Source organism: Prionailurus viverrinus, chromosome C1 (genome assembly GCF_022837055.1).
Source record: "Prionailurus viverrinus isolate Anna chromosome C1, UM_Priviv_1.0, whole genome shotgun sequence".
In the NCBI taxonomy this organism is placed as follows: Eukaryota; Metazoa; Chordata; class Mammalia; order Carnivora; family Felidae; genus Prionailurus; species Prionailurus viverrinus.
Genome location: NC_062568.1, coordinates 180,410,675 through 180,434,794, shown reverse-complemented (window position 1 = coordinate 180,434,794; position 24,120 = coordinate 180,410,675). Strand labels below are relative to the sequence as shown.

At 43.4% G+C, this 24,120-nt stretch overlaps 1 long non-coding RNA gene across 1 annotated transcript; it reads right to left on the bottom strand.

The window, feature by feature from the left end:
* Nucleotides 1–407: 407 nt before the first annotated feature.
* Nucleotides 408–24,120, bottom strand: LOC125172191 (uncharacterized). Its single transcript, XR_007154628.1, has 3 exons — nucleotides 24,032–24,120; nucleotides 23,782–23,953; nucleotides 408–640 (listed from the first exon to the last, which is right to left on the bottom strand). It is a non-coding gene; the product is annotated as an uncharacterized LOC125172191 (long non-coding RNA).

Here is a 24,120-nt window from a genome sequence, read left to right as displayed (position 1 = left end):
CAAGACCAAATCGGGGGCATTTAAATCACCAGTCATCGCACCGCTACCCATTAACTCTCCCTCACAGATTAAAAAATAAACTAAGTGCAGGTTTTTTTCTTAGAGACTTCTGATCATACTGTACATACAGTTTTATGGTCTGCTTTTTAATTTAATATGATTTTGTGAGCATTTCCCCGTGTTCTTCAATATCCTTAAAAGTCCTTGCATTTGCTGCTCATTGTCGCATACCCAGGCAGCCCAGAATTTATCCTTTATTGATGGTCATTAGGGCTTTTCAATATTTGTGTGTGCGTATGATGTAAAAGTACTTCAAAGCACCTCTTGGTTCCATCTCTGAATCTTTTTCTTAGGTTCCTTTGAAATGTCCATTACAGTATTTGCCGGCCCAAAGTCCTATAGGAAAACTGGCCCCACCAGTGGTCTCTGCACTGAGGGGCTATGGACGGGCAGTTCCCCCTTATCCCTAGCTGATTGGGCCACAGGAGGACATCTGATCCAAGTGCAGCCAAGGCTTCCGCTGGTCTAAGACCCCTTACTTGCCTGGTTTGGGAAGATGATCTGGCCAATCAGATTCTCTTCTTCAAGGTTCATAGGAGAAAGTCAACTAAGAGGTGGTCTTGCCGGAAGATGATTGTGGCTGTAGAAACAAAATAAGCAGGAGTCAGGTGGAAAGCTAGCTCAGAGATGGGGGTAAGGAAGCACTAGAGCACTATGGGTAGAGGTACCAACTTGAGAACCTCTGTGTAGAGTTCCCCAGGCTAGCCAACCCCACAGCTGCGGGGGGACTGTGCACTTCCCAAGCTGGGATGTTGACTCTTAGCTGGGCTCTTGTATTTGTAGCCTCTTCATGTTTCTTGAGACAATTCGAATGCGTTTATTTCATCCTCAGTAACCCAAATGATTGGGCAGGTTCACATGGTCAGCAAATAGGTGATTAAGGTCTCAATACTCTGGTAAAGTGCTTTTAAAAACTGTAAGTTTAGGGGCTCCTGGATGGCTCAGTCGGTTAAGCGCCGGACTGGATTTCTGCTCAGGTCCTGATCTCACAGTTCATGGGTTCAAGCCCCATGTTGGGTTCTGCGCTGACAGTGTGGAACCTGCTCGGGATTCTCTTTCCCACCCTCTCCGCGCTTCCCTCCCTCCTTAAAATAAATAAGTTAAAAAAATATATATATATATATTGTAAGTTATAGTCCAACAATACATGAGTGGAAGTCACCTTGGTCTGTTTTCTGTGCTAGCTTTGAGAGAAGGAAGCTCCAAGTACAACGTTAGGCACACCCAACCTCCACTGTCTGTTCTGTCATTGCTTGCCTCCACCCCAAGTCAGGCCCGCTCAGACACCTGGGGTCCAGGCCAGCATCAGAGTTAATCCATGTGGCTAGCAAGTTCTATTTCTTCAGCTCTGCCTCTAAGAATGGACTGCCACCAGCTATTATGATCACCTGATCTCTTGCCCATTTGTTATACTTGGAACTTGGACTTGTCCTGAAACGTGTTTCTCGGGTATAGTCCAATCAGGATGTGACCTCACTAAGTTTAACATTTTAATCAGTCCCAACTCCAGCATGTTTACAGTCCAATGTTGACCATACAGAATAACATCTAAGGAAAGTAATTCCTTTTTAACACTTCTTTGTAACACTTCTCTGAGTATGTGAAAAGCCCCGCCTGCTGGGGTCTAACCAGGAACAAAATTTGAGCAACATCAATGGTCCACTCCTCCTTTGCATGTATACTGTTTAGGGCAGCAGAAATGATGTATAAACTAGAGGTGTATGACTCTTTTTCCCCTCTAATTCTCTTCAACACCTTCCTATGATACATCAAAATAAACGCAAAAGGAGTATGGTGCCCATGAAAATTATTTTCTTTATTCACCATTTGGCTTTCTACCATATACCACTTTGCAACACAGGTATTACACTAAGTTATTATTACAGATCTTGACTCTATGCATCTAACTTTCATCCAAAGAACTCAGTATGACAATGAGTTAAGGTAACAACAATTTGTAAATAGTTACATGGATGATGGCGAAAATTTGAGTGTAGAGTTCAGAGTCTTGTTTGATCACTGGATTGCACTTGCCAATGTGGTGAAAAAATTATATACACATGCACACACACACCTGCTGTGAAATACAAGTCCAAACCTTAATGAAACTCATTTTACACCTTCCGGGTTGGCAAAAAACAATTTTTTTTAACGTTTATTTATTTTGAGAGGGAGAGAGCAAGCGGGAGAGGGGCAGAGAGAGAGGGGGACAGAGGGTCTGAAGTGGATTCTGAGCTGCCATCAGAGAACCCGACTTGGGGCTTTAACTCGAGAACCCCCATGACCTGAGACAAAGTCGGACGCTTAACCGACCAAGCCACCCAGGTACCCCCAGGTTTGCAAAAAATACTAAGCCAGACATTACCAAATATCGGATTGGATTTGGAACAACTGAAACATTTATTCACTGCTGGTAGACCTGTGAATCACTACAATCACTTTGGAAAACAATCTGGATTACCTCTTCAGGCTGAGCCTTTATATACATTTGATCCCACAGTTCCTTTCCCAGCTATATCCCCTGAAGACATGTTTGCAAGGGTGGACCAGGAAACCAGTGATGATCATGGCAGCACTATTTATGTAGCAAAAATACGAAACTAACCCAATTGTCCACTAATACGTATACATGTGAGTTGCAGGATAGCCATCCAGTGTTGTATGCAAAAGTGAAGGGAAAGCTGGTGGCTCAAATAATAAAATGGAGTTTGCTCTTGTATTCGAGTGATCTCTGAAGAGCTTGGAGAAGTTTGGGTCAAATTCGAAACATCAGTGTGAACATATCAGCTAGATACACCTCAGAAACATAATCTTGAGTGAAAAGCAAAATACAGAGAGTGTGATCCCATTTATATAAAGTCAAAAGCAAGGAAAACCAAACAATATCTTGTGTAAGGATACAAGCATCTGTGGCAGAACTGTGAAGAAGGGCAAGTGAATAATGATCACAAAATACAGGATGATGGTGAACCCCAGATGGGGAGGCAAGAGGGGCGCATTGGAGGCTTCAGAAGTAATGGCCATCCCCTTTCTCTTATACTGGCTGAGATGATCACGCATCTACGCACCTCCGTTTTATCACTATTCTTTATATCTCACTTGTATTTTATAAATACCATTTTGTATGTTTCAGATTTAATAAAAATGAATTTTTAAGAACCTCTGTACACATGCGGTGCCTGGGTGGCTCAGTGGGTTAGGCATCCGACTTCGGCTCAGGTCATGATCTCACGGTCCGTGAGTTCGAGCCCCGAGTCAGGCTCTGTGCTGACAGCTTAGAGCCTGGAGCTGCTTCAGATTCTGTGTCTCCCCCTCTCTCCGCCCCTCTGCTGCTCACGCTCTCTCTCTCTCTCTCTCTCTCTCTCTCTCTCTCAAAAATAAATAAACATTAAAAATTTTTTTAAAAACTTCTGTAAGCATTACTGCCACCTGTTAGCACATTTTATATTAACATCCTTCTGGTAGTATCATCATAACCTCAAGGCTTTTTCTTTTTCTTTTTTTTAATGTATTTATTTATCTTGAGAGATAGTGTGTGTGAGCAGGAGAGGGGCAGAGAGAGAGAACCCCAAGCAGGCTTGATCCCACCAACCCTGAGATCGTGACCTGAGTCGAAACCACCAATCAGATGTTTAACCAACTGAGCCACCCAGGTGCCCCTCGAGTCTTTTTCTATAGACTCAGCTTGTTTGTAATAGACTATAATCACCACTTTTTTGGATTCAATGTGTCACTGCTCCGTGCAGTGGTCTTTTATTGTGTTACCTGCTTAGAACGTATGGTAGACAGCCTGTAAAATGCCCCCCCCCCCAATGATGTCTGCCTCCCAGTCTTCCCACCCTCTCCCCTTGAATGCGGGCTGGACCTAGCAACTTACTTCTAACAATACAGCAAAAGTGGTACAATGTCACCTCAGAGATTCGGTTATAAAAAGGCTGTGGCTTCTGTCTTGGGTGCCCTTTCTCGCTCTTCTACTCACTCGCTCTGCAGAAAACCAGCTGCCAGATTGTGAGCTGCCTGATGGAAAGGCCTGTAAGTCAAGGGACTAATGTCTCTGGCTAACAGCCAGCAAGGATCTGAGACCTGCCAACAGCCATGTGAGTGAGCTTGGAAGAAAGTCTGCTGCCATTAAGCCTAAAGACTATACCTCCAATAATATCTTAATTGCAGCCTCGTGACAGATAAGGTTTGAATCAGAGATACCAGCTAACCTACACCTGGATTCCTGACCTATAGAAACTCTTTGATGTTCGTTGTTTCAAGACACTAAGTTTTCAGGTAATTTGTTAGCAGCAATAGATAACAAATAAAGGATGGCTTTCTTCTTCTGCAATGAGTTCCTTGGTTTGGCAGAACAATTTTGACCATTTCTTCCCCGTAAGGTATAAACGGGTGCTGCCATTTTTTGATATGATTCTCTCCTCCCAAGTCACATGAGCTGGTCAATGAATGGGCACCTGACCCAAGTTGGATCAACCATATAACCTGTTACAGACATTGTAGGTCACCTACCCAACTTCTATTCCGTCTTTTCTCCTTCCTAATGGAACCATAGCTCCTGGGGACAGCCCGCCAGAAAGGATAAAGCGAACGTACAGAGCAAAGTAGCAAAGAAAAACCAAGAGGCATTATGTTCAGCGCTTGGAAACTGTAAGGGAATCAACCAGGCTGGTCTTTCTACTTCATCTTAACTCTTTCTAAAAACAAGATATCCCAGGACTAACTTGCTTCTTTCATCCCAAGATCCAGAATAGTGCACATTTCAGGAAATACTTGCTTCTCTGGGTACTGGGACTATGCATTTATAGCATTTTCTAAATTTATATAATTTCATATAGCCTGTATCAGAGTCTTAATCTTTCAAAGTCATGAGTTTATGCTGATGTTTTTTATTTCACCCAATCTTTTTTTTTTAATTTTTTGTTGTTTTTTATTTATTTTTTGAGAGAGACAGAGCATGAGCAGGGGAGGGGCAGAGAGCGAGGGAGACAGAATCCGAAGCAGGCTCCAGGCTCTGAGCTGTCAGCCTGACGTGGGGCTCGAACTCACAAACTGTGAGATCGTGACCTGAGCCGACGTCAGAGGCTTAACTGACAGAGCCACCCAGGCGCCCCGATTTCACCCAATCTTCATTAAGCTCTTTCCTACCTTGTTCTAATACAAGAGCATCTTCATTTCTATTTAACTTTCTTTTTCAAGCTACTGGTCTTTATATCACTTTTACACAGTATGGTCAGATTGGGCTCCACATATCATGTTATATGTTTTCACATCCAACCGTGCCTAGATTTAAGAATATCGATATTCAAGTGTTACTCTATTATTTTTTTTTTTGAGCCATTGAGTCTGTATTGCTAAGGCTTTTGGAACTTAACTTTCCTGCTTTATTCAGTATGCCAGCAACAGTCCATATCACACAGATTTATGATTGCTTGTGACTGTGTCAAGAAGGAAACTAAATCTTTGGTAAATTTTTTTCTTTCATAGTTTTCTATTGTATCCAAGCACATCATAGAGAAATATCCGTGGTACATCTACATTAGGACTCTATCACTAAAATTTCAGCACATTTAAATAGAATCATCTTGTACACACAGTACATTGAATAACATCATTATACAAAACAGCATTGAATCATTTTATGAAACTTGTTTGCATGAGTGATCATATAATATTCTTGGAAGAGTATTATAATATTTGCTGTTTCGTGTTATAGACCCTTATCTTTCAAAGGGGATTCCTATCACTGGCCCTTTAGTTTCTTTTTTTTTTTTTTTTTTAAGTTGACTTATTTATTTTGAAAGAGAGAGAGAGAGAGTGCAAGTCGGGAAGGGTCAGAGAGAGAGAAAGAGAGAGAATCCCAAGCAGGCTCCACGCCACCAGTCAGAGCCCGATGCAGGGCTCGAACTCACAAACCCTGAGATCATGACCTGATCCAAGGTTGGACACTTAACCAACTGAGCCACTCAGGTACCCCTAGTTTCTATTCTATTACTGGTGGTTGGATCACACCCAGACGCTTTCTTGTGCCCTTCTCTTACATATGCATGCTATCAGTGACACACAAGGCCTTGACAGCCTTAACTAATGGGGTCTTAACTAATTACACACCCATCCACGTGCAAACTTTAAACTTGGTTAAATACAACCAGTCTATATGTGACTCAAAGGGTACAGGTGTGAATATTCAAAAAAGTGTTTTTTACCTTTGGATTTTTGAAAAATCTCAGTAACTCTGACTACAAAATCCTGTTCTTCCCTTGTTTAATTTTTAATTTTTACACACATGAATTCTACTCATGGTGTTATGTGTATATTTTTTGCAGCTTGTTTTTTTCCAGTATATAATCCAATATAAGTAGGAAGTCATTTTTTAGGAAAATATGAATAAACTCAGTTTTCCTTACTGTTCTCTTCCCCTGTCTTTGGCCATTCTTTCAACTGCATTTGATTCCAAAATATGAAGTTGTTTTTTTTTTTTTTTAAGATTTCATTACTAGGTAATCTCCATACGCAACGTGGGGCTCAAACTCAACCCCTAGATTAAGAGTCACATGCTCAGGGCACATGGGTAGCTCAGTGGGTTAAGCATCTGACTCTTTATCTCAGCTCAGGTCATGATCTCATGGTTCAGGAGTTTAAGCCCCTCATTGATCTCTGTGCTAACAGCACGGAGCCTCCTTCGGGTTCTGTCTGTCCCTCTCTCTGCCCCTCCCCACTCACGCGCATGCGCTCTCGCTCCCAAAAATAAATACATAAACTTAAAAAAAAAAAAAAAAAGAGTCACATGTTCTATCGACAGAGCCAGCTAGGCACCCCCACCCAAATATGAAGGTTTTTTGTTTTTCTGTTTTCATTTAAGTAATCTCTACACCCCATGTGGGGCTTGAGCTCATGACCATGAGATCAAGAGTCACATGCTCTTCCAACTGAGCCAGGCTGGTGCCCCCAAATATGAAGATTTTTATCATTCCCCTCTTGATGGACAAGATTGCCTCCAAATTGTCACTATTACAAACAATAAACATGCTTGTATATGGGTTTTTTTTTTTGCTTGTGTACAAATATGAATATTTTTCTTGCATCTATCCCGTAAGTGGATTTGTGGTGTCAGAGGACATGTACATTTAAAGCTCTAATTCACCACTAAATTGCTCTTTGAAGGGCTTTCTCAATTCACATTCCTTCTGACAGTCTGTTAGAGTACCTGTTCCCCTCCATCTTCATCAACACTCAAGAATATCAGGGGTTTTTTTTAATTTTTTTATGTTTATTCACTTTTTGAAAGACAGAGAGAGACACAGCACAAGCAGGGGTGGGGCAGAGAGAGAGGGGGATACAGAATCTGAAGCAGGCTCCAGGCTCTGAGCTGTCAGCCCAGAGCCCGACGCAGGGCTCGATCTCACGATCCACGAGATCATGACCTGAGCTGAAGTCGGATGCTCCACCGACTGAGCCACCCAGGTGCCCCAGAATATCAGTTTTTAAGATTTTTGCCAACCTGAAAGGGAAGAAACATTTAAAAACTCAAGTGCTTGATTATTACTGAGATCAAAGATCTTTCCAGATGTTTCTTTGCCATTATTATTCCCTCTTCTGTGAATTGCTTATTGGTAGCGTCTGTCCACTTCTCAACCAGATTCCCAGTGTCCTAATGCATCGATTTGTAGGTGTTCTTTATAGAAAGTCCAGATATTATGTCTTCAGGTTTTTTGCTTATCTCTCACTTTATTTAAAGCAACATTTAGGAGTCCTGCCTTTCACGGAGCTTCCTGTTCCTGTGTAGGAGGCCTGCCCTCCATGGGGAAGGCTCCGGGCCTCCTGTCCCACCTTCTCTGTCTTCCCCACTGGAAGGAGTGACTCATGTGCTTGGTAACTTGGGCCCAAAGGAGGAGCCAAATTGCTCAGCTCAGTCTCTTCCTCCCTGTTGTCTGTGAGAAAGCACACATCCCAGTCCGCCCAGGCCACCAGTGTCCCAGGGCCGGTCCCCCCGAGGGCGGGCCATCAGCAAACCTGCTTGCCTCGCAGACCTAAGCCATATTGTCCAGCCTCGGTTGTGGTAGTCATAAAAGTAATATTTGTATCTCCATCTGTCCCACACTCCTGTGTCTATCTCTTGATGGGTTTTCGTATCAGTCAGAGTCCAAACAGACAACAGATGGCACATTCAAATTAGGATAATTCAAGAGGTTTTCTTTAAAGGCACTATTTAGGAAGGTGTGGGCAGGGTGTAAGGGAGATACCTGAGATAGCTCAGCAAGGTAGGGCTGGTGCCAGCAGCTCTGTCACCGTCCCTAGGCCCAAAAAAGTGAAGGGTTTGGGGGGGTGGTGACTCCAATCTGGCGGAAAGGTCATGTAGAGATAGCCGCCTTCCAAGTTGCAGAAGCCCTCAGTTGAAGGACACTGACAGCTTGAAGCAGCCTGTAGAGTGGAAGCCTGAGAAATGCACACCCTGACCTTGCTCTGCTTTCCCCTTCAAATCTCCCGCTTCCCTCCGGGCTAGGTAAACCACACGTCGCCAGAGAACAAAGGGAACCCGCTGATGTAATCAACATAGGCCCGCCTCCTTGGACAGTGAGCAAGGAGGAAATAAGCTCTGGAGGGACAAACAGTGTATCTGGCCCAGTTCGTCTCTCTTCCTCCCTCAGGATACATGCTTACCCTTCATCTGACTGAAAAATTCAACGTCCCAGTCAACGGGATGCACAAAATCCCATTGGCTACTGTTTTACCACGAGACAATCTCAGCCCGGCATCAGCCCTCCTGAAAGCTAAAACTTTACTACCACTGATGTTCTTTGGATAAGGAATCAGGTGAAAGTGAGGAGCGTGTGTCAGCAGAATTTGGAAATGGCCTCTCCAACTCCTGCTCCCTGGTGTATGCACACCTTCTCTCGGATACTCAACCAAACCCTAATCTAGGTACTGCTATAAAGAGATTCTGCAGATGTAATTAAGGTCCCAAACCAGTTATGAAAGGGAGATTGTCCCGGCTGAGCCTGACCTAATCAGATGAGTTCTTGAAAGGGTGAGAGCTCTTCCTGGAGAAGATCTGGATATATGGAGGCCTCAATTCTATGGCCACAGGGAACTGGACTCTGCCACAACCATGTGCGCCTGAGAGAGGACCCTGAGCTCCAGACGAGAATGCAACCTAACTCTGATATTGGCCTTTTGAGCTGAGAACCCAGGCAGGCATGGTGAACGTGGTGACTTCTGACCTCCAGAATGTGAGCTAATGAATGGTATTCGTGATAACTCCTCGGGTAGCCATAGAAACCAAACGGGCAGACAGTAAAGTCACAGAAGCATAGCTGTTACCGTCCACATGATTGTAGCTCGTCATAGGGCCTAAATCGTATCCCGGCGGTCTGCTTCCAACGCTCCATCCAAGTTCGCTTTGTCCTCCTCCAGCACCTCAACGGGGTGAGCTTCCCTACCTGGTGCAATGACTCGTACCTTCCTTCCCGTAGCAGCTGTGTTCTCAGTTTTCCACCGACCAGAGCCTTGCATCCTTGCCCCCTGCTGGGCAGCAACTCAGTCTCCCCCTGGTGACCAGGAACAGTTACCCCAGGCCAGCTAGAGAACCTCTTCCCTGGCTGTGTAGTGACCCGAGGAACCTAAAATGAGCAGAGTGCATTTCAGCTTCTAGTTCATTAGCACCGTGGCCATGCTTTCTGGTGGAAGAATTACTACTGGGCACAGTAGAACCTTCAGATCCACTAAAGCCTACGGTTCTTTTTTTTGTTTGTTTTCAATGTTTTACTTATTTTTTGGGTGGGGGGAAGGCGGGGGGGGGGGGGGGGGAGACACAGAATCTGAAACAGGCTCCAGGCTCTGAGCTGTCAGCAGAGAGCCCAACTTGGGGCTTCAAGCCACAAGCAGCAAGATCATGACCTGAGCTGAAGTTGGACGCTTAACCGACTGAGCCACTCAGGTGCCCCGAACCTTTGAGGTTTTTTATGTGCCCCTTTTCAAAGGCAAATGTGTCCTCCCTGAACCCAGAGGTAATTGCTATCCCAAATAGGTGTTGATTACTTCATTGCTTCTCTTTATAGTTTTATTTTATATATTTTTTTAATTTTTTAAATATTTATTTGTTTTTGAGAGAGAGACAGAGCATGAGCGGGGCAGGGGCAGAGAGAGAGGGAGACACAGACTCCGAAGCAGACTCCAGGCTCTGAGTCATCAGCACAGAGCCCGACACGGGGCTCGAACCCACGAACCGTGAGATCATGACCTGAGCCAAAGTTGGACGCTTAACTGAACCACCCACGTGCCTCGGTGTTATTTTTAATGTTTATTTATTTCAAGAGAGAGAGAGAGAGGGAGAGAGTTTGAGCGAGTGAGGGGAGGGGCAGAGAGCAAGGTGAGAGAGAGTCCCAAGCAAGTTCCGTGCTTTCAGTGCAGAGCCTGACTCAGGGCTCGATCCCACAGACCATGAGATCATGACCTGAGCTGAAACCAAGAGTCAGACTCTTAACTGGCCGAGCCACCCAGGTGCTCCAATAGTTTTATTATATATATTTTACTATGTAATATTATATATAATACTACACATTGTTTAGTTTAGCCTGTGTTGTGAAATTACACTGTATGTTTTCTTTGGGGATTTGCTTTCTGTCCTGACATTAATGCCTGAGACTCATTCTTGCTAATGCGCGTTGCTAGTTGGTTTTTACAGCTATGTTACGTTGTATTACATTGTACGGATGTATTGCAGTTGATTTGTTCTCCGGTTGATGGGTATTTGAGTTTCCAGTTTTCCATAATCATGAGTAAGGCTGCTATAAACGTTTGTGTATAGATTGTAGTGCAAACACAAGTTTTCATTTTCCTCAGAAAAATGCCTAGGTGTGTGATTGCTGAGAGACATGTTAAGTGTGTGTTTAACTTTGTGAGACACTCCACCAAATTGTTTCCCAGAGTGGCTCTGCCTTTTCTGCAGGCTCGCAGGCACCCAGGGAGAGTCCCAGCCTCTCTGTCTCACCATCACCACTGACTGCTGTCAGCTCTGATCTCCTGGCTTCGTGAACCATCCTGAAGATGCGTGGCAGTGTCCGGTGGTGTTTTTCTTTGCTCTTCCCTAAGACCTAATGATGTTGAGCATCTTTTCATTTGCTCATTTGCTATCCAAATATCTTTTTTTTTTTAACGTTTATTTATTTTTGAGACCGAGAGAGACAGAGCATGAATGGGGGAGGGGCAGAGAGAGAGGGAGACACGGAGTCGGAAACAGGCTCCAGGCTCCGAACCATCAGCCCAGAGCCTGACGCGGGGCTCGAACTCACGGACCGTGAGATCGTGACCCGGGCTGAAGTCGGACGCTTAACCGACTGAACCACCCAGGCGCCCCTCCAAATATCTTTTTGAGGGAAGTGTCTGTTAAAAGTATTTGCCTACTTTTAAATTGAGCTATTTTGTTATTACTGAGTTTTGAGAGGTTTGGTTTTTTTTTTTTTTTTTTTTTTACGTATTCTAGACACATATCCTTTGTCACATACATGTTTTGCAAATATTTCCTCCCAGTCTGTGACTTGACTTTTCATTCTTCAACAGTGTCTTCCACAGAGCAGAAATGTTTCATTTTGATGAAGCCTAATTTACTTTTTTAATTAAAGTTTTTATTTATGTTTTTAAAAAATGAATCATGCTTTTGGCGTCATATATAAAAAAGCCTTTGCCTTCTCCCAAGACACAGTCGTTTTCTTTCGTGTTTTCTTCAAGAAGTTTTATAGTGGTAGGTTTTACATCGAGCCTACAATCCATTTCAAGTTAATTTTGGCATAAAGTGAAAGGTGTACGCCAAAGTTCAGTTTTCACGTGTGAATGTTTGATTGTCCCAGCGCTGTTTTTTTGAAAATAGCATCCTTTCTCCACATTTGCCTTTGCAACTTTGTAAAAAAACAAATTGACCACATACGGGCAGGTCCATTTCTGGACTTTAGTCTTCCTTCCCACTTTACTTTTACTTTCGAGAAGTTCTGTTTAGTTTCTTTTCAACTCTGCCTAATCCTTTCTTGATGGTCTGTTACCCCCTTGTCAAACTTTTGATGTCTTTTTCATTTCTTTAAAGAGATTAAGTTCATATATTCTATTCTCTGTATGATCATTCTAGCAGCTGTCGGATGCATGGGTCTGATTCTGCCGTGCATTGTTTCTGCTGATACACACGTAGTGTCTTCTTACCTCCTATGTTTGAGGGCTTTTAAAAATGTATGCAGGGGCACCTGGCTGGCTCAGTCAGTTGAGCATATGACCCTTGATCTCAGGGTTGCGAGCTCAAGCCTAATGCTTGGTGTAAAGATCACTTAAAAATATCATTGGAGGGGTGCCTGGGTGGCTCAGTCGGTTAAGTGGCCGACTTGGGCTCAGGTCATGATCTCACAGTTCGTGAGTTTGAGCCCCACGTTGGGCTCTGTGCTGACAGCTCAGAGCCTGGAGCCTGCTTTGGATTCTATCTCCCTCTCTCTCTGCCCCTCCCCCACTCATGCTCTGTCTCTCTCTCAAAAATAAATAAACGTTAAAAAAATTTTTTTAATATCTTCGGAAACGTATCTGTGGGAGATGACGCCTCGGTGAAAATGTGTCCCACTATGGAGAACTCTTCCATATTTGCTCTGCCAACTGACTGGAGGCACCACAAACTTAAAATCACTTCAGCTAAGTTTTAGGCTTGAGGGGTTTTTTAACACGAAGTTATGGGGCATCACTTCCAAGTGAGGATGGCCCCAGGTTTGGAGACAGGGTATCCTCATTGTCTTTTTCTGTTAGTCGCATTTTTCCAGTTCAAGCATGTCTCTAGTTCACGTGCAAGGAATCCCGCCATCACGTAGAGGGTTCCCGTCCAAACTCTTTGCCAGTCGCAAAAGTGGTATCCTTTAAACTTTTAAAGCATTTCATCCTGGGTGCCTGGGTGGCTCAGTAGGTTAAGCGTCTGACTCTTGATTTCAGCTCAGGTCATGATCTCACGGTTCGTGGGATCGAGCTTCACATCGGGCTCTCCACTGACAGTGCACAGCCTGACTGAGACTCTCTCTCTGCCTCTCCCCTGCTTGCTCTCTCTCTCTCTCTCAAAATAAATAAATAAACTTTAATTAATTAATTAATTAATTAAAACATTTCATCCCTATTTCCTGTTGCTCATTGGGGAAGGACATTAAAAGACTCATGGAAACCTACTTCTAAGTGAAATATCCTCAAAATTAAAAATTGTAAGAATATTGACTCCTTTAGGGGCTCTGGGATTTTTGCTCCTGTGTATTGCTTTATGAATAAATCACACATATCTCAAAATCTATATTACAAAGTTTTTTTCTAACAATCCAATTTTATCACTTGATCAGAGGGAAGAGGGAGCCAGGTCTTCTGACATACAGATGAAGCAAACACAGGTCAGCATCATTTTGCATTTTAAAAAAATCATAAATTTCAAAGGAGGAAGAATTCATAACTTTGGATTCTCAAAACCAAAAATCATACTGGAACAGAATTTAATATCAGTTTAAAGACCAAGTCAATTTTCGATCGGGCAAATTCATTCCAGTGGATGGAAAACGGAATATGTTGCAAAATAATTTACAGTGTGTTTAAAAATAGGCAGAGGGCACACACTGCTCAGCCCCATTCACGTATAGACAGACTTTAGAAAGAACAGCAGTTCTCACAACATAAATTTGTATTTTCTTATTTATTTATTTATTTACTTACTTACTTACTTACTTATTTTTAGTAATCTCTACACCAAACATGGAGTTCAAGCTCATGACCCCAAGATTAAGAGTCACATGCTCTTCTAACTGAGCCAGCCAGGCAAACCCACACATTTACATTTTCAATCATGTTAAACTGTGACTTGGGAAGCACAATTTTAAGGAAATAATTTCTGAAGCCTTATAATCAGTTTTTTAGTTGATTGGCTCTCACCCAAGTGAAAATATCAAAGAGAACCTCTAGAAGAAAGCTCTTTGTTCCAAATATCAATCCCACTTAGGAGAAAAGATATTAGGGTAGGGGGGAGTTAAACACACGTTTTAAAGATCCATTTTTATTTTAATCAATGACTGAAATACGTGGGTGGGGTGGCGGGACCTCCTCCTGGTTCTTCTATTGAGGTAAAATTTATGTACGCTCAAGTATCATTGCAATCAAGATATTAACCGTTTCCATTACATAGGAAAGCTGCCCATGCCCTGTTCCAGTCACCCCCACCCTCACCCACACCCTCACCCCCAGAGGTAGCTACTATTCTCACATCTGTTGTCATAGCTCAGTTTGTCCGGTGCGTACATTGGAAAACTCTTCTGTAAAGAGACAAATGGTAACTATTTCAGGCTTTGTGGGCCACTTATGATTGTGTCACTACTACTTCTCCTCCTTTTCCTTTACAATCCTCTAAAAATGCAAAAACCGCTCTGAGCTCAAGGTCATCCAGAAGCAGGCCTTGGGCCAGATTTGACCAATGGGCCATGATCTAGAACCCCATATAAGTGGAATCATGCAGTATGTATTCTCTTAGTCTGGCTTCTTTACTTAACATACTTTTAAGATTCAAACCATGTTATTGCATTGATCAATTACCCTTTTTACTCATTCGGGGTGTGTTGATTTTTTTCTGTATTATCTGTTTCTCTTTCATTGTTTTCTCCTTTCCTCTTTATTATTTCCTTTCTCTTTTATTATTTGAGTTTAATTGGCTCTTCTCTTCCTAACATTTTAAGGTGAAAAATGAGATAATTGTTTTGGTTTCTAGAGTTAGCACTAACAGCTATAAATTTCCTTCTAAGTGTTGCTTTAGCTGCATTCCCCAAATTTTGAGATGGTATAATTTCATCATCACTCACTTCAAAATATTTTTTCATATCCTTTGTAATCTTTTACTGACCTACAGGTTAAAAGTGTGTCCTCTAATATCTAAATGTTTGGGTGTTTTCTAGCTTTTACGTTTATTTTTGTTTGTTTTTAACTTAATTCCATGGTGATCAGAGAACATACTCTGTATGGTTTAAGTCCTTCGAAATTCGCTGAGACTTGTCCTATTGCCTAGAAAATAGGCTACTTTGGTGAAGGTTCCTTGTGCACTTGAACAGAAAATGTATTCTGAAGTTTTGAAATCAGTGTTCTGTAAATGTCGATTAGGTCAAATTGGTTGATAATTTTGTTTAAATTTTCTGTATCCTTACTATTTTTAGTGCTTCCTTGATCAATCACCAAGAAGAGACAACAATGTGAAATATGTATACGTACCTGTATCAGTCAGCTTAGGCTGCCATAACAAAATACTACAACTGGATGGCTTAAACCACAGACATTTATTTCTCATAGTTCTGGAGGCTGTGAAGTCCAGCATCAAAGTGTGAGCAGATTCAGTCCATAGTGAGAGCCATCTTCCTGGCTTGCAAACAGCCAGACTTGTCACTGTATCTTCACATGGCTGAGAAAGGAAGAGCTGTGTCTCTTCCTTTTCTTATATGGACAATAATTTCATCACGAGGGCCCCACCCTCATGACTTCATCTAAACCTAATTATCTGCCAAAAGCCTTACCTACAAATACCATCACTTTGTGGATTAAGGCTTCAACATATAAATTTGGGGAGGGGGACACAAACATTCAGTCCATAACAGCAGCTAACAACAGAGCTTCAGATACATAAAGCCAAAATTGATAGAACTATCAAGAGAACTAGTCAAATCCACAATCACTGGAGATTTCACCCTCTTTCTTGAAAGGCCGATCCTGGGGCGCCTGGGTGGCTCCGTCGGTTAAGCGTCCAACTTCAGCTCAGGTCATGATCTCACAGTTCATGGGTTCGAGCCCCACGTCGGGCTCTGTTCTGACAGCTCAGAGCCTGGAGCCCGCTTCGGATTCTGTGTCTCCTCTCTCTCTCTGCCCCTCCCCTGCTTATGCTCTGTCTCTCAAAAATAAAAAATAAACAGTAAAAAAAAAAAAATTAAAAAAAAAAAGAAAGGCCGATCCTTTTATCACAAAGAAGTAATATCTTGGGGTGTCTGGGTGGCTCAGTCGGTTAAGTGTCCAACTCTTGATTTGGGCTCAGGTCATGATCTCATGGTTTATGAGATCAAGCCCCCACATTGGGCTCTGCATCGATGGCCCAGAGCACGCTTAGGATTCTCTCCTCTCTCTGCCTCTACCCCACTCGTACTCTCTCTCTCTCTGTCTCTCAAAGGAAACAAATAAACTTAAAAAAAAAAAGAATGATATCTTTATCTCTGATAATATTCCTTTTCGAATATTGATACAGCAATAACTGATTTCTTACCCTTCCAGTCAAGACAGAATAGCAGGGACCAGATTTATCCTCTCACTGGAAACAAACAAATGAAAACAAACAAAATACGTGGGACAGAAGTTTTCAAGACAGCCAACATCAGGCAAAGAAAAATAGTGATCCCTGCAAGATGGGAAACAAATGACTTAAATCCTATGATTGTCCAAACTTATCACCTTGGGAGAGCTGCTAGGTCATGTCATAAATAGGGGGAACTTGGGCAGAACATGAGCGATGCCTTGAGTTGAGAAGATGGAACTGAGAGTCTGGAGACAAGGAAGCTAGAGTTCATAGAAGAGAATAGAAGAGAATACAAGAGAGTAGAGAGCTGCACAAAGAGAAAACCCTGAAGATTGACAGAGGACTCCGCTCCAGCATTCAACAGAGTCACCGTCGGCACATGCGTGTGAGGACAATCTCTGAGACTAGAGAAAGAATCATCCAAAAGGATTAGAGGGAACAGTGCCTGGTGCTCACACAAGGCTAGGCTAGAAAACTAAATTCACCAGATATTAGGCACAGTATTCAAGCATTTTGTAGAATGCCCCAGGAGTGGGGAATAATTAGTCTTAGATTGAACACTGCTGCGCCTATTTTCAAGTATGCTATTCAATGGTTTAGGTGTATTCACAGAGTTGTGCAGCCATCACCACAATCAATTTTGAAACATCATCATCATCCCACCCAAAACACCTCATACCCTCTAGTTTCCCTTCTTTCTGCTGCCAAGCGCCTCCTAGGCGCTAGTCAACCAGTAATCTACTTTCTGTCTCCACAGACTTGCCTCTCCTGGACATGTCATATAAACAGAATGTTTTATCATGGGGGCCTTTTGGGTCCGGCTCCTGTCACTTAACGTAACGTTTTCAAGATTCATCCATGTTAGAGCCTGTATCAATACTTCATTTCATTTATTCCATTTCGTGGACATACGAATTTCACTCATCAGTCGATGGATACTGAGTTGTTTCTACTTTGGGGCTATAATGAATAACACTGCCATGAACATGTGGGTGTGAGTCATGTCCTTTCATTTTTCTTGAGTGTCACCTAGGAGTTTAAGTGTTGGGGTCATATGGTAACTAACTCCGTATTTCAACATTTGATGAACTCTGCTATATTGTTTTCCAAAGTGACCTGTTTTACATTCCACTGGCAAAGTATAAAGTTCCATCCTAGTGAGTGCATCTCTTTGTGCTTTTGATTTGCACTTCCCTGATGGTGAATGATGTTGAGATCTTTTTCTGTGCTTATTGGCCATTCGTATATCTTCTTTGGATTCCATTGGCTTTTTACCTTTATCAGCAGAAGGGAGTGGGACAAGGACACGATAATAGCCAGTAGCAGGTTGGTTGTGGCAACGTCACTTTCCTTTGAGGGATGGCAGGGGTCTATCAGACAGGTTACCTCCCCAGTCCCAACCTGATTGGCTGGTTTAAGATTCTGTTTCCGGAAGAAGCTCCAACTGTAATTAAGTCTCATTTTGGCGACGTGGGACTTTGCATAAGTGACTCCATTTGGGGACCTATTGTCTTGTTTTTAAGAACTGCTTCTCCTGAAGTAGGCAGCTATTGAAGTCTCTGTTCAGCTCTTTTAGGCTTCCAGCTGTTTTTCTCCCTTAATCTCTTTGGAGTCTCTCCACTCATGTAGTTTAGGGATCAGCCAAGGATTTTAGAAAAACTTATATATAGCTTTAGTGCTGCCCCTTCTGTAACTCCCTCCTTTCTGGTTTTCCCTCCTCAACGTCCTGCTGCTCTGACAGCCCCCAGCTCTGTCCTGTGACTACTCAGGCTACAGCTTTCTGTGTTCTCTCTATCCCTATGTTTTGCAACAACTGGGAAGTACTCTCTGAGGAGAAACCATATAAATGTGGATCTCACCCACACGTTGCCTTGTTCCAAGAATTGAATCCCCTCAAGCTTCTGCCTGCTTTTTGTCATTCTCCAGTGCCTTCCAGTCATCTTTAAAAATATTTTGGTGAGAGTTTATCAGTTTTATCTGCAAGAGGACTAATCTGTGGTAGACCACACTGCCAATACCCAAAGTTAGGACTCTGTACCTGCACTATTAACCTCTTTCTATTAGTTATAAAAAGTATCTATTATCCGGGTGCCTGGCTGGCTCAGGTGGTAGAACATGCAACTCTGGGTCTCACGGTTGTGAATTTGAGCCCCATGTTGGGTGTAGAGATTATTTTGGTGTTTTTTTTTAAATTTATTTAGTTGTTACTTTGAGAGAGCGTGCGCGCACACAAGCGAGGGAGGGGCAGAGAGAGAGGGAGGCAGAGAATCCCAAGCAGACTCCACCCTGTCAGCACAGAGCCCGGCGAAGGTCTCTATCTTACGAACCGCGAGATCACGTCCTGAGCAGAGACCAAGAAAGAGTTAGATGCCAGACTGACTGAGCCACCCAGGTGTCCCGGCTATAGAGATTACTTTAAAAAATAAAATAAAATCTTTGTGGTGCCTGGGTGACTCAGTTGGTTGGGTGTCCCACTCTTGGTCTTGGCTCAGGTCACGATCTCACGTTTTGTGAGATCGAGCCCTGCGTCGGGCTCTGTGCTGACAGCACAGAGTCTGCTTGGAATTCTCTCTCCCTCTGTCTCTGCCCCTCCCCAACTTGCACTCACACACTCTCTCTCAAAATAAACATTTAAAAAATAAATAAAATAAAATAAATTCTTTAAAAAAGTATTTATTATCTATTTTACTATACAACTAATAAATACTCGTATGTTAAAAAATTGTCAAATGGTACAGAAGCATCAAAGGAAAAATCAATTTTTAAGGAATTAAAAAATACATCTTTTTTTTGAGGGGGGGGCATAAGGGAGCAAAGGGCAGAGAGAGAGGGAGAGAGAGAAGTGGGGCTCACCCAAAGCGGGGTTCAAACCCACAAACCGTGAGATCATAACCTGAGCCAGAGTCGGGTGCTTAACCGAGTAAGCCGCCTAGATGCCCCCGTCACTTTACTTGTTTCTAGTTATTCACATCTCATCCCCTTCTCCAATAATAGTTTGATATTTCTCCTTTATAAACACACACACACACACACACACACACACGAATGGTATGACACTATCCATGTTATTTGACAATCCGCATTTTGTTCACTTGCTGCGTGTTTCAGAGTCTTTCTATAGGTACCTATTTATTCTTTCGTCACATATTCATACAGCATTTGCTGTGTGTCAGGCACCATTCTAGGTCCTGGCAACCAAATCTGCGAACCAAACATGCACAAAACTGGCTTCCCCAGGGTGGGAGGCAATGGATCAGAAACAAGCAATACATACAATAACGTGTTAAGTGCTGTGGAGAGAAATCAGGTGAGAGAGGCAATAGAGAGTCTCGGCCCTCTGGGTGGGTCAGGAGTTGGCAATTTTTCAAAGGATAAACAAGGAAGGCCTCACTCACACTGTGATGTCTGAGCAGACTCGTAAGAAGGGAGGCCGTAGGAGAAAAGAACTTTCCAGACAGAGATGCAGCAGGAGCAAAGTCTCAGCAGGAACATGCTAGCATGTTTGGGGAACAATAAAGAGGCTGCTGTGTGAGAGAGCAGAGTGAGAGAAGCAGCAGTAATAGAATATTAAGTCAGACTGCTACAGAGGGCCAGGTGACCCTGGCCTTGGAGGCCGCTGTAGCTGTCAATCTCTGCATGACATTCCATGGAAGGAGGCATTTTGACCCCTCAAACCACTAGTGTATTTTCTTCTGTTGGTACCACACGGCGTTCCCATTGAACCCGGCCCCCACAGTCCAATGAATGCTTTTCTACTCTGTTGATGGACTAGTTGGCCTGGGTCTTTCTCAGGAGAGCTGCAAACCCAGCTCCGGTTTCCCCAAAACAATGCCATGCGGAGGTACCCTGACCTAAAGGGCAGCTTTCCCTGTGATCTCCTGGATACTCATTTTAAGCCCACAGTCCACCTGCCTTCATGGTGGTAGTCCCTCCCTCGGAAACCATCGTCTTCTTCCTACCGGCAGATGTGCATCAACACTTCATTGCTCCACCCGACCAGGTCAGGTCTCCCCTAATGTCAAACATCAGAGAAGGGGGGTTATCACCGTCATCCCTTCCTCCTCACAGGCCTGGGGTTTCCGATGCAAATCAGTTTTACCCTCTCCTCACAGTCCAAGCCTCCATACTAAGGGCATACGTAAGAATCCTGCTTTTTCGAAGCCACAGAAGGCTTCATCTCTCCATTCCCTCAGGGCAAGGGGCTCCGATCTAACGCGCACTCCCATAAATAATGGATACCACTAAGGTTCTCCTTCCCCGAATGGAGGAGACTTGTTTCAAGGTGAAACACTAAATCCACCTAAGCAGAGAAGAGGGACGGCTGCTTGGCACTCTCTTACATATGGATATGTTGTAATTTAATTGATTGTTCCTCTACTTTGGGGTATTTGTTTCCCTCCTTTTTGATTATTATAAATAATTCTGCAAGAGTATCTTGGCACGAGTGCAGATATTTCTGTAGAATAGATTCTTGAAAGCACAATTGCTGGGTCAGAAAGACACATGCATTTAAATGTAAAACATTCCCAAATTGCCCTACCAAAACGGCTTCACCGATTTTTACTCCCGTGAGAACGTTTCTCCCCTCCATCATCATCACGAAATATTAAGAATCATTTTTCACTTTTGATATGAATATTGTTTCCACTTCCATATCTCTGATTACTAGTGAGCTTCAACATGTTTTTATGGTTTTTGGCCGTTTTCCTTTTTCTGTGAGCTGACGGCTTGTTACCTTTGCTTATTTTTCTGCTGGGTGGTTTGTCATTTGCTTCTCTTGCACACGTTATTTTTAAGTTTATTCCTAGGCATTCTGAAGTGATTGTTGTTAATTGATTGCTACAGACAAATAGAAACACTATTGATTTTGGTGTGTTGGCATCCTTTCTGAACATTTTTCTTGATTTTAATAGTTTTACAGTTATCATTCCTTTCCTAGGGAGACCATTGCATCGTTTGCAAATAAGTTTACTGTAATTACTGTTGTATTTGGCCTCGTGCCTACTGCTTTATTCTATATTTTCTACTGATCGCGCCTTCTGATTTCCTTGTCCCTCTCCCTGCCTTTTGAGGCTTGGTAGCACAATTTTGATTCTCTTGTGATCTGGACGGTCTGCATTCTGTTGCTTCCCTTCTAGTGGTTATCCTTACTATTTTGTTAAATACTGAAACAATACACCCGAACTCCACTCCTTATCCCTTATGTCCCCTGTTTTGTTGAAGTCATTTGAAATCTTAGTATCAGATTATTTTTTTAAATCTCTTTTCACATTCTACCCCTATTACTTAGGAATCCTTCACTTTCTGCTTTTTTGCTTTATAGAATGTCCTGGGGGCACCTAGCTGGCTGTCAGTAGAGCAGGAGACTCTTGGTCTCAGGGTGATGAGTTCGAGCCCCACGTTGGGCATAGAGATTACTTTTAAAAAAGCCTTAGGATGTTCTGGTTTGGGGGTGCCTGAGTGGCTCAGTCGGTTGAGTGTCTGGCTCTTGGTTTCGGCTCGGGTCGTGATCTCATGGCTTGTGAGTTTGAGCCCCCTCTGTGCTAGCAGAGGAAAGCCTGCTTGGGATTCTCTGTCTCACTCTCTCTTTTTCTCTCTCTCTGTCCCTCCTGCGCGGGCACACACACACTCTTTCTCTCTCTCATAAATAAACAACAACAACAACAAAAGAATATTCTGTTTTCTTTTGTCACCTCCGATGGTTTAAAAGGTTGTGATCCTGTTTTTAATTTTACTAGTGATTGACTTTTATATCACCAGATATATTCTTAAACCTTTATTTCCCTGATTAGAAAAGTTGAGAAGAGTCGATTTCTCCTAACTCCCTTCCTCTGCTTCAGATGATGATTTCGGCTCCCTCCACCTGCCTTGCCCTCTCCCCACATGCTTCTCAGTCTTTGAAAATGTAATGGGGTTTATAAATCCAACTTGCATTTCAACCTTATTTATCTTTTTTGTTGCTGTTCAATTCTTTATGATATATTTAGTTGGTTTTAATGCTTACAACTAAATCTTTTATAGTATTATAATGTTCCCACTTTCAAGTTCTTGATTTTAATTCATCTCTTGAGCAGCTGAAGTGCGTCCTCAAGTTGTTTACTTGGAGAGAACACATGAGTGGTACATTCTTTTCTAGGTCCTTCTCTGTAAATCTGGAATATACTTCTGTTGTTTGTGCACGTGAATGACAGTTCGTTGGGCACAGATTTCTTGTGTCACCATCTTTTTTTCTCAAACCTATAACCACTGCTCCCGTCTTCTCGAGTTTAGAAACGCTGAGGCGAAGCCTAAATTTTCCCTTTGTCACCTGACTTAATGTATGGATCCGTATAATATTTTTCTTCCGTCTTAGAAAAAAATAATTCCTTCATTGCCAGGATATGCCCTTATATGATTCTTTATTAATTTTCCCCTGGAACCCGTTGATTTATTTACCTCATCATTTTTCCGCATAGGAAGGCATCTTCCACTGGGCATGGGAGTATTACTTCCGTTCATTTGATTGTAATGATTGTAAATATCTCTTGGCTGTGACCTCCCCTCCATCATCCCGCTCCAGGGCGGATGCAGCAACCTTCAAACTAGTCCCTCCCCTTTCACTCGAGCCCCTATCCCTTTTTCGTTCTCTACCCTTATTTATGACCCTGGAGGCCGTGCACCCTGACCCCTCTGTTCACCACTCTGAACACTAGCTCTCCACTGCTCTCAGCAAAAGATCCAAAACCCAAGTGCGGCCAATGCAGCCTCTGGTGAGTGCCCTCCACCCGCCATCTCAGGTCCCACTGCCTGGTATGTGACAGACACTCAGTACATGTTTGGTGACTGGAATAATGTTCTTGGTAGACGTTGGGACTCTTTCCACTACAATCCATCTCAAACTCGCGATAGCAAGAGAAGAGGGGAGGGGTGTGGATTCATCACCTCACTCTAGCACCCTGCACAGCTGGATCCAGAGCGCCCTTCGTGCCAGCGAGACTCCCTCTGCTCCCCTCTGTGTGCCCATCATCTCATCCTCTCCAGCCCTAGATGGATTGCCCCTGTGTTGCCAGGGGAGATCGATGCTGCCAGTTCCAAATCCACCGACTCCCCCCTTTTGTTTCTCTCACCGTCTGCATGTTTGCAAGACCCAGACAACTGGTGATTGGCCCAGCTTAGGTCACATGCCTTTCCTGACCACTCACAGCATCGGAGAGAAAGGGGGAATTCTGATTGGCCAAGCCCGAGTGGCAGTCAGGTGGGCAGGACCCCAGTGAGGGTCGCCCTGAGGGTCTGGGGAAAGTCAGGTAGGCAGCACACCATGATCTTCACACTAAGATATCTCAGAGTTCAGGAGGGATCTCCCCAAAGGAGTATCAGGTGTTACCAACAGGAAGCAAGAAACGTGCTCCAAGGCCAAAAGCAGTAATTACCCATTTCTCACAGGATGGGTTTTCTGGTACTCTTCCCTTTCTGCAGCCAGGGCTCTTGCACACGTCTCTCCCCCTCAGCCTGCCCCTTCTGTCCTTTCCTTAGTAGCTGTTTCCTGAAGGTGCTGTCTTCATGCTGAGCATAAGCAATGGAGGAGTCCAGGGAACCTTGAGCCTGCGATACACAAAGCCACCTTTTGAAGCCACCTTTTGGCTTCAGATGGCTCTTTGAAACTCTGGGGAGCTCTGTTACCTCGTGCTGTCCCACTGGAGAAGTGCTACACAGACCCAGCCAAGCCACGTTGCACCTCTGTCATCAGACCTGGTTAGGAGTTAGTGGTT